The sequence below is a fragment of the Pogonomyrmex barbatus genome, unplaced genomic scaffold (assembly GCF_055798465.1).
Source record: "Pogonomyrmex barbatus isolate J1 unplaced genomic scaffold, ASM5579846v1 scaffold5, whole genome shotgun sequence".
Taxonomy (NCBI): domain Eukaryota; kingdom Metazoa; phylum Arthropoda; class Insecta; order Hymenoptera; family Formicidae; genus Pogonomyrmex; species Pogonomyrmex barbatus.
In genome coordinates, this window is record NW_028297149.1 from 1,794,622 (window position 1) to 1,806,405 (window position 11,784).

Sequence of the window (11,784 nt, forward strand, 5' to 3'; positions counted from 1 at the left end):
TGTTGTTGCACATAAAAATATTATAAAAACTATTTTATAAATTATGTTAATTGTACATATTGTAAATGATTTGTAAATTTCTTTACATAGTATAATATGTCTTACAACGATATTATTTAATTCAAATTTCTTAAAGTGCAAACAAACGAAACTGTAACAGTGATGATTGTTATTTAAATGTATCTAAGCGAGTAAAGATTAGCGATCGTGGGGATCTTAATTATGATCCTGACCATGATTCCTATAATAGGGTACAGAGTACAAAAAGGCAAAGTAATAAATTATGAAATTCTGTTATAAATTTTCAAAATGTCTTAATGTTAAATTTGTTAAATAATTGCGTATGTATGTACATTTCTCTTTCCATATCATAAATACAAATGCATATAGGATGTTCTATTTTAATAGTTATTTATCTTTTAAACTGGACATCATTGAAAAATATCTCGAAAGTTTTGGAATTTTCAGAGGGACATATAACAGTGTTATTGATTTGATATTGAATAGCGCATGTGCGCACGTGCATGCATGCATGCGTCACAGCAGAGATAAGAACGTATATATTATAATTCATTATTCTCATAATATTTAATTATTTCAAATTCTTTCTATGCTATGTACATGTTTATGTGCGTGCGCGCGTTTATGTATATATATCTATGTGTGAATATATATGGACGTATATGAATATGTCACAACAGAAAACAAAATTAAATAAATATTATAAAGCTGCTATTTATAGTCGTTCGTATATTTAAGATTGCTTTAAGATAACATTTCAATAAGATAGTATGAATTTACTTAAGGTGATCTTAAATATAAGAATGGAATGTAAATACCAGCCTAGGAATGATAAATCGTGAGGCCTTTATCTCTATTATGTATGTAACACACCTACATACACATACACACTAGAGAGTATATATTAAATATTATGAGAATTACGGGAATGATTAATCACAGAATTTTTATTTCTGCTGTGACACGCACGCACGCACGCACGCACGCACGCATATTGAAAAATTGGCGGAAGGAGGGAGAAAGAGAGAAGAGAGGGAGGAGAGAGAAAGAAAAATTTCCTATTATGTGAACTAAAAAATTATATTCTCTATATTTATTATTCATTTTTTAACACATAAATATGCAATAGATCTTATTTTAAAGGATGCTTTTAACGAAAAGCTTCAAAAACACTCGTGACTATTTTAGCAATTAATAATAAAATTAATAATAAGTTCCGATTTTCATAACTTTCTCCGATCTTGGTGGTCAAATTGTTATTTTGTGTTTCTAAAAAATCCCAAATATGATTAATTTAAATATCAATTTTAGTCAAAGAATGGCCAAAACTTAAAAGTTTCCTTTCATATCTCGAGATTCGATACTAACGTTTTATAAGAATAACAATTTACACTTTAGAGACAGCGATAGTTTTGGATTTTCATCTTTGGACTATTCGGATGATAGAGTAATTTAGACTTTGTAACGTAGATTTGACTACTTACTTATTATTTTTATTATCGCACTGAAAATGACTTAAATAAAAAGATCAAAACATTTGCGTTTATTAGCGTTTATATTATATTAATGTTTATATTAATATCTATAATGTTTATAATAATTTATAATTAATTTTATAATTTAATTTTTATAATTTAATGTTTATAATTAATTTTTATAATAAACACATCTAGCTTAGTTTGTAATCTTCAAAATTTATCTCAATTTATCTCAATTTAGATTTTTATCTTCTCAGCCTATCATAATTATTATGTTTATTTTTAATGTTTTTATATTTAGAAGTAGCATATGGAAAAAAATCATGACAGTTCATTTTAAGAATGGATGATTTTCATCACTTCTTCATAAATGATTACCTAATATTAAAATATCCAAAATCATTATACATCCCTCTTAAAATTCTAAAACTTTTAACTCTCGTTTCAACGTACGATTTAAAGCTTAGTAAATACCAGTCTCGGAGTGATAAATCGTGGGGTAATATAGCTATTTTTATTAAAATCAGATACACATATACATGGGATTCATATATACATAAACATATAATTATAATCAGATTGTTATAAGAATTTGTGATGGTCTGACAAAATTTATGGCGATTGTAATTTCAAAAATGCAAAAATTCAATAATCGAAAGATTCAAAGATTAAAACAAGACAAGAAAACAAAAAAATTTAACAGCGCATTGACATTAAAATAAAAAATATTAAATATCTGGAAATTCGCAAGTTGAAAAAGTCAGCAAGATTTTTAAAAATAACTGAAGTATGAAGATTACACGATTAATCATTGTATGAATCTTTGAATCTTTTTCTCTTTATAACATTTAATATTTATATTAAAACCAGATAAAAGGATTAAAATCATTGAATTAATATTCATATAGTCGCAAAGTTAAAGAAATTGCGCAAGAGAGATGAAATATTAATTACTTTTTTATTATTATATTTTTTATAATTACTTCTTTATCCTTTTTTGATAAATATTTTATTTTTTCTATTTTACAAATCCTTAAAACGGACTTATCCAAAACTTATCTGGCTTATTAAACACATCTTTTTGTTGCTTTATCAAGAGACAAAGGGGGGAAGAGAGAGAGAAAGAGAGAGAGAGAGAGAGAGAGAATAAAGTAAAATACATGACAGAGTTTATCATTTATCCTTTTTTTTATTTCTAAGCTAAATGTTAGATTCTATCCTATCCTTTTTTGTCTCTTTCAACGCAGTGATAAAGAGATAGGAGCGTGTTTTAGCTCGCGAGTCAAGTTTTAGACAGATCTACTTTAGAATATATAATTTCTTGAAAAAGAAGAAGGATTCTTTGTGAAGGATTCAATTATACAAAAAAATTAAATTCATAATATTCTGCATAAGATATAACGAAATTCGTAATAATATAATACAAGCAAGTTATAATATTTCCATTCATACAGTTAGGTAATATACAGATAGAGTAGTTTAATTAGGAAAATTAGAATATCTTATTACACAAATATATCTTATTTTATTTTGTCTTATGTTATTTTAAAATTTAAATGATGTAAATTTGTGACATTAATTATTGTAATGTAAGTATGAATATGATATACAAAAACAAAAGAAAACATGAAAAAAATAAAAAATAAATATATCTTCAGAATGTTACTATTGCTTTATCTATTAATTCCTTTTCTTATTTCTTTGTATTGTTTTTTTTTTTATCATGTTCATTCTATAATGCAGGGAATTTGTCAATTTAATTCGATAAGAACGAAATATTATTTTTTTAAAACTCCTATTAACTTTGCAAATTATCTTAGTAGACATTTAGCATAGTATTAATGGCAAACTTATATAAATGACATGGAAGGAAAGTGTCCAGCAGCACATCCCTAAAGTATAGCAATCTAGATTAATAGACCTGTGGAAACTTTCTTTTCAAGCGTCATTTGGACATTTCCTTCAAAAGATTTATGGTAACATTTGGATTATTGATTAATCATGCCTGATATTTCAGATTATGTTTCTTGATTTCCTCGTTGACTCTGGAAATCATTGTACAATATTTTGTTTGGAATGTACCACGGGACGTCTACAATTATTCTCAGTATTTTGGATTGGTATCTTTGCAGAATTTCAATATTGGAATTTGAGGCGATATCCTATAATTGAATACCACTAACTGATTTTATTATATACACTTACAATCTGTCAAGTAAGAGCGTGATCGGATTAATTTATAAAAAAATTCTCAAATATATATACATTGTACTCGTTCAGGACAAAAATGCAATTATGTTAACGCATCTAGTTAATAACGCACTACTAGCATCAATAATTGACATCTCCGAGACATTTTCGACCAAATTGACGACGTATTCTAGGCAAGGACTTCCAAATCCGACGAATCTCGCGAGATAATTGCTTCAAACAATTTCAAAGTATACGTGTGTTTTTCACGAAGTTTATACTTAATATATATCCATACGTTTTTGATGGGATTTGTATCGGGCGACTGCGACGGTTAATCCAATATAAGGATGCAGATTGCTTCTTCCACGGTACAGAGCTTGCTGCGATATTTGGGATCATTATTTTCCTGTCTTAACGTGTTTCTTTTACAAAAAATCGACGACAACTGAATCTTTCTTGATAATGCATCAAAGACAAAGTTTCCATCTATTGACTTACGAAAAATTTAGAACTATATTACCAGCTAAGAGTGAGATCGACCACACTCTTACTTGACAGACTATATATAAGTAGAAGTAACTTATTTTCTATTGATAACTGGAATTTGCGATCAGCAGAAGCATATCAGTATATTTCATGTAGTAAATGTTCCAATTGCTTGCGTTTAATGAATGTGCATTCTCCAACTCAATCTTCTATCAAGGTGCATTCCAAAAGATAATTAACATTGTCTGCTATGAGAATTTGTTGATTGTTTAGAAGAACACTTCAATCAACACGCTTGTCTAAAAGATATCTTCCAGACATCTTAAAACAGACATCTCTAAGACAATACCAAAAAGATACTTTTAAGACAGCTTTTAGACATTTTTTTTTAAGACATTTCCAATTAAGGTTATAATAATATAATATGACAGGTAATGTAACCATGTAACGATGAGTGTAATTATTACTTTTATTGACTTGCAATTGTAAAATTAATGAGTACGTAATTTCTGATATTGCCGATAACATCAGTCAGTCGCTAGCTGTTTTATTTGATTTCTTTCCGGTGGACAACTGCGTGCTCCGATATCACGTACGACTTTAATCCAAGATACCTTTTTGTTTTTCTTAAATAATATTATATAAAACGTTAAATAATTAATAGAAATATCATTGTATATATTTTTTATATTTTTTGCATGTATTTCATATTTTATAAAAAAACAGTATTTATCCAATGAACAAAATATTTAAAATCGACACATAAGATAACTTCAAGATATCTTTCAGAGTTCTTTATGAGATATCTTAAAAATATTTCTTAAAGAATTCTTAAAGATTAAATATTAATAAAATGATTCTTGGTTGAATATAATGTGATAATTAAAGCAAATGAGAATCAGCGCTGTTCACAGTGCGCAATTGACACTCTTACTACAAATTCTTATTAAACTTAACTCTTATTTAAACTTAAATATATAATGCAGACGTTTCGATTCTAGATGACATATATGTACAGTCATAATAATCTTAATTAATGATTTTAACATCGGTGAGCGCATCGGATGAATGCTTATTTTTATTTTTATATTCACTGAGAAGATGACTCAAATTAAGTTTGTAATAAAGAGTGTCAATTGCGCATTGTGAACAGCGCTGATTCTCATTTGCCTTAGTTATCATATTAAATTCTTAAAAATATCTTAAAGTTGTCTTATGCGTCGATTTTAGACATTCTGCTCATTGGGTATAAATTTTGAGATTATATTAAAAAAAGTGCCTAAAAAGTGTCTTATTAGGACGGCCAAAAGTTGTCTCATAAGACATCTAAAAAATGTCTTATAAGATGTCCAAAAGTTGTCTTATAAGACGTCTTTCCGTATATACATTTTTAGATGTCCTATTAGCCATTAGGACGTCTTTTAGTCATCTTTAAGACGTCTTAATGTTTACTGAGATGTCTTCTTACGCATAGTGAATGTAACGTGTGTTGATTTGGATTTGTTGGCTTTTATGTGTCACTTTACCAGCTATTTCTGCACATAATACCCTTTTGTAGCATTTTCGAAGCTACAAATTTATTATGAGAAGCTATAAGTGCTGTGTCGTCCACGAATGTAGCAATTGTAATGTCAGGAGTAGAAGGGAGATTAGCAGTGTATAGGAAGTACAGCAAAAGACCAAGAACATTACCCTGAGATACTTCGGAATGGATTTTAGAGAGTGACGTATTATAGTTGTATCGTCATATTTTATTAGAAACATTTTGTGGTTTAAATAAGATATGATTATATAGTAGTAGCTCGAGGAGTAATAAGTTTACTTTAATTTTATATAAAAAGGCCCCCGTGCCATACTTTGTCGAAAACCTGGGAAATATCGAGGAAGGCTGAACAGTACTTCCTTATCTTTATATCATTATTGATTTTGCGAATTATCCTGTGCATTTGTTCAATTGTTGCGTGTCTCTGCCGGAAACTAGATTGGTGCCGTGATATCAATTTTTTTTTTAACACCTAGAATATTTACAATCTATCTAATCAGCGGACATTCAGTAATATGTTTGACTAAGAAAGAAGGTCATGTTCGAGATCATGTTGCGATGCTCCTTGATTAAGTTAAGAGGTCATATTGCTTCTTGATTAACATCAAGCGGCAAATGAGTAGATCAGAAGAAATTTTGTTTAGTTTATGAGTTTGATGAGTGTTTGTCATCAAGTGACGAATTAGTGTATTGAGGTGATATTGGATTCTCTCCTTATTTTTCAGTCATCATGAACTTGATGACTTTTTTTATGTGAGGCATGATGCAGAATTTCGTTTGAAACATACCATAGGGCGTTTGTTAGGAGTCTCAACATTTTAGGAACCTTTGTATTACCTGAATGTTTGAATGTGATACCGTTCTCCAAAATTGTATTCCACATGTCCCATATGGATTTAAGTATAGATTTATAGAGTAATAGTTGTTATCGATGCTGAATTGAGATTTACTGTTTAACATCCAGTATATTTTATGTAGCTGCAATCCAAGTTGTTTCCTCTTACAAGGGGAACATCAGGTTCGTAAAAATTAGTTCATATTTGTAATTATTTATTATTTGTAATTATTTTGTTACTGTAGATGTTTAAAAAAATTATTTATTTAATTATATCTGTATATTTTTTAAATAAAGTTTTTAGATAGTTATTGTAATAATTTGAAAAATCTCTATAAAGATATTAATATTTCCAAATCCTGTTCGATATTGACACCACAATTTATTGAAGCAGATCGGAAAGCTCTATCTTACTGGATGGAATAACCCGAATGACTTTATCCTCTTTCTCTCTCTCTCTCTCTCTCTCTCTCTCTCTCTCTCTCTCTCTATCTATCCTGCATTGAGATGAAGGAAGCAGAGGAAATGATAATGGAAACCTGCAGAAAGAAGAGATTGACTTTCTTCGAGGATTCTTATATTGGGTTGTCGAAAAAGTCATGATGTATTTTTTCTATGTTTTTCAAAGGTCATTTATTTATATAAAGAACAAAGATCAATCAATGATATATTGTCCGTTTTGTTCAATAACCTTTTGCCATCTTTCAGTGAGTTTCATAATTCCTCGTTCATAGAAGGATCTGTCTTTATCGGCGAAAAACTGAACAAGATGCTGATTTACAGCCTCATCTGAATTAAACGTTATATCATGCAAGGAGTTTTGAAAAGAGCGAAACAAGTAGAAGTCTGTCGGCGCAAGGTCAGGCGAGTATGTGGCAATATCCCATCCAAGCTCTAATAATTTTTGGGTGGTCAAATTTGTGGTCTCGCGTTGTCGTGATGGAACGCAACTCGTTTATGATTAACGAGCTCTGGACGTTTCTGGATGATGGACCAATTGCCGACAGTACACATTCGAATTGATTGTTTGGTTCCTTGGTAGGAGTTCGAAAAACACGACATCTTTAAAATCCCATCACACTGACAGCATAACTCTCCTCTGATGAATTTGCTTTTGATGTCATTTGAGACGAATCATCGGGACCAAGACCGTTTGCGCATCACATTGTTGTAAACAATCCACTTCTCCTCACCAATTATCAGTCGCTTCAAAAAAGGATCGTTTTCCTCACATTTGATGAGCATATCGCAGATGTTTATACGCGCCGTAAACTTCTTTGAGTTCATGAGGAACCCAAATATCGAGCTTGCTTATGTATCCCAACTTCTTCAAGTGGTCGTGAACGCTTGAATGATGGATGTTCAATGTTTCTGCAATCTCTCGTGTAACATGGGTTTGACTCGATCAATGTCTTTATTTTGTCGTCATCAATCTCAGTGGGCCTTTCTAACCGAGGAGCGTCGTTGAGGTCAAAATCATCAGCACGGAATTTCGTGAACCATTGTTCATCTGGCACTGACTTTCTTGTAGAACATTGTCACCATAAACTTTATGCAATTTTTCACAAGCTTGATGCGCGTTTTTCCCTTTACGGAAGTAAAACATTATATAGGCGAAAATGCATAGTTTGATCTTTCATCTTCAACTTGTTATAAAATCTTCAAAACTCAACCAAATCGCTCAATTTTTTTTTTAGAATGAAGCTAGAACTGTCAACTATCAAATAGCAATAACATAGCTGCGAATGACTCTAGTACTTCCAAAAATGAACTAGCGCCATCTGTTACAAAAATGCGTCCGACAATCCAATATTTCAAAAATAACTTTGAAAGTCGTGTCCGCCGCATCGGAGAAACCTTTAGCCGAAAGAGCCTCCAAAGAGAATCCTCTTGTCCATTTGCTCGTTGAGGCATCAGGATTATGCAGTTAAGATTTCGGTTGTGGTCTCTTGGCAGTTGCTCTAAGAGTGACGATTCCTTGAAATGCTGCTCTACTTATACCATCCTTGACCATTTTTTACATGTGAGAAAATCTGCCCTCTGTTGTTAATTGCATAATTAATTTTTCTTGTGAAGTTGTCACAGAACGACAAAATGAAGTTGCCGGATACCGGATGAACTTCTTATTGTGGAATTTTTGATTGTCACAATTTTTTATCCTCAATTATGGGTATCAGTCGTTTCAGTGACAGAGTTTCAAACATTTTTGAGGTAACATTTTTATAGGTAATAAGCTTATCGACCTATGGAATTTAACATCTTCAGCAGCCTTACCGGATTTTAAAATCATGATAATTTGAGTCACTTTCTATTGGGTTATGATTTGTTCTCGAAATTGCATTACAAAGCTGCAAAAGAAAGATTAGGCCTTCGTGCGGTAGTTCTTTGAGAATACGATTAATGATCAAATCATATCCGCGGACTTTATCAGGTTTCAAAGCTTTTATTACGTCCCATATTTTATTTTGAACGGTTGTAACGGAGCGCATCCTTCCGCTCCGTTCCTCCTCCGGATTTCCCCCGACCGACCATCCGTCGGGGACCGCCGAACATCAGGCGGAGTGCGGCAGTGGCCGCAAAGAGGCAGCAATGCCTCCTTTTTTAAAGACTTGTACACGCGAATTCCGAAAGCGTCGGAGAATACCGCGAAAACACGTATGTTTTCGTGGTATTTCCCCGCACCGCGCTAAGCGTCGCGTCAACAAGCGCGAACGCATCCCGCACCGCGCCACGCACCGTACCACCGAGCGCGAAAGCGTCCCGCACCGCACCGACGCCGCGCCATGCAACCGAGCGAGCGTCCCGCACCGCGCCACGACCGCGTCCACAAGCGCGCAACCATCCCACACCGCGCCGCTACCTTCCCTACGAATTCCTTCCCTACCCAAAAAACCAATCATCCCCCCGATCCTTTTTTTCCGCTCCTGGGGAGAGGGATGCTAACCCCGAGATCGACCAATCCGACCGATCCGACCGAAAATACCGAGGTCGATCTCGGATATAAAAAGGCATCACTCTCCACAGAAAAGCACTCACTCTCCGTTTACTCCTGTTCCTAGATCGTCTCCGAGAGCTCGCCTCGAGGAAACGATCTTCCGAAACCGGCAGCAAGCCTGAGATTGTTGGGGCTCTCCCCAACGCGCCAAGTTCGCTTGGCCTGGCCGAAAGCCGTCTCCGTAGCTCGCACGGCAAGCCGAGAGTTGCTGGGGTCTCCCCAGCGCGTCGAGTTCGCTCGATCCGACTCTGCCGTTCCGAGATTTCACCGCCGAGTACCGGGGTTCTCCCCGATACTACCTCTCCGAGCACCAGGGTACACCCTGGTCGGCCGAGTACACTCGGCGCCGCCACCTTCTTCTCCGCACACAGCTGGGGCTCTCCCCGGCTGGCCAAGTACACTCGGCGTTCACGCAAACAGACGAGGGGCCCACCCCCCGTCAGCCGAGCACTCTCGGCAGGGAACGGGCACACCCGTTCTCCGATCTCAACGATCCGCCGACCTCGCGAAATATCCACCCTCGCGACAATACCCGCGACACGCGTGCACGTTTAAATCGCCGATTTAAAGGCCCGCGACTAACACGTGCGACACCGCCGCCGCCGCGCGCGCCCCGCGCCACCGAACTGCGCACCGCGATCAGTATCGCGCCGACCGCCCGAGCGATCTCTTATTTTGTATTTACGCATTATCCGCACGCCGATCGCCGCCTCGCCCGTCTATGGCCATGAACATTTAACGCGACGATTCGGTGCATTCCATCGCACCACTCTTAGTTAAATAAACATCGTTATTTATTATCAATCTCGCCTCACAAGTTAATCACGCCTTTCTGTCTCCAACGTCCTCGCTTCTCCTCCTGGTAACCGACTGACCGCTCTCCGCGCGGAAAAGCGAGACCGTTATACGGTTATATTGTAATCGTCAGATTTATCGGATTCGAATAGGACTTTATGTATTACATTGTCAACTTCATGGAAGAACTTTAAAGTTTGGCATGAAGACTTTAGATAAGTATTCCGCAAATGTAGCAAATGTAGTCTTATACCCACTGTAACGCGCTCAGCCACCATCCAAGCGACAGATGAAGGAGGAAATGACTGTTGCGGTTTAAGATTTTTATAACTTTCCATTATTTTTGTCCGAGAACCAATATGTAAGTTCCTTTGTTGATATGACTCTAATTTTTAGGAGATAGTGGTTTCATATAATTCACATCCCTTAGGTTGGGTTAGTTTGGACTCCCAATGAATATGCTTGGCATTATAGTCGCCTGTAGTTATAAAAACGTTCTCCCATTAAAGAAGGCAGCATACTGGTTTTTCTTAATAGCGTATTTGTGGAAGGGTTTTAGATAGCAGACATGGTGATGAGGCCAGCTCAATTATTATATTAGTTGCTTGATATGGTGATGAGGCCAGTCCTCAACTATTATATTAGTTGCTTGTATATGTTCCTTACGAAAGCTATCTATTGCATAATGATGTTATTGTTTAATAATAATCGCGAAGCTTTCATGGGATATGCCGTCATGGGATGTAATTATGTATGCGTAGATAGTTTTTACTGATATAGTGTGTCTCAGAAATGAGTATTATGTCTATGTTGTAATTAAGTAAGAAATACTCCTTTAATTTTAGCGAATGTTATGCTAGTCCATTGGCGTTCCAAAAAGCTATTTTAAGTATTGTATACAATATGACATTTTTACGATAAGGGCAGATATAATATCCAACATGGAACTTATTTTATTCATAAGCTCTTTCATCATGGTTTTAAATTCATTTGTATCATTTAAGGTTGTTTGACTTGAAATAGGCGTTGGAAGTAGATATATTAGGCGGGTTCTAATGCAGGAGCTTTGAGGAGGATGTGGGGGAGAGAACGGTGGGCGCGGGAGTAGAGGGGAGAGGGAAGGCAAGGGCGGCGATCCTTTGAAATGAGCTGTAGGGAGGGGGGGGTAAATAAGAGCGCAGATGATATAAACGAGTATATAAACAATTGTGCATGGACAGGGCGCGTGGACATGACAGCAGAGGAGGGTGGGCCCGGGCCCACCGCCGCCGCGTCCGCCATGTTCTCATATCATCTTTTTCTTTACCAACTCTCTCTCTCTCTCTCTCTCTCTCTCTCTCTCTCTCTCTCTCTCTCTCTCTCTCTCTCTCCCCCTCTCTCTCTCCCTCTATATAAATATATATATATATATATATATATATATATATATATATATATA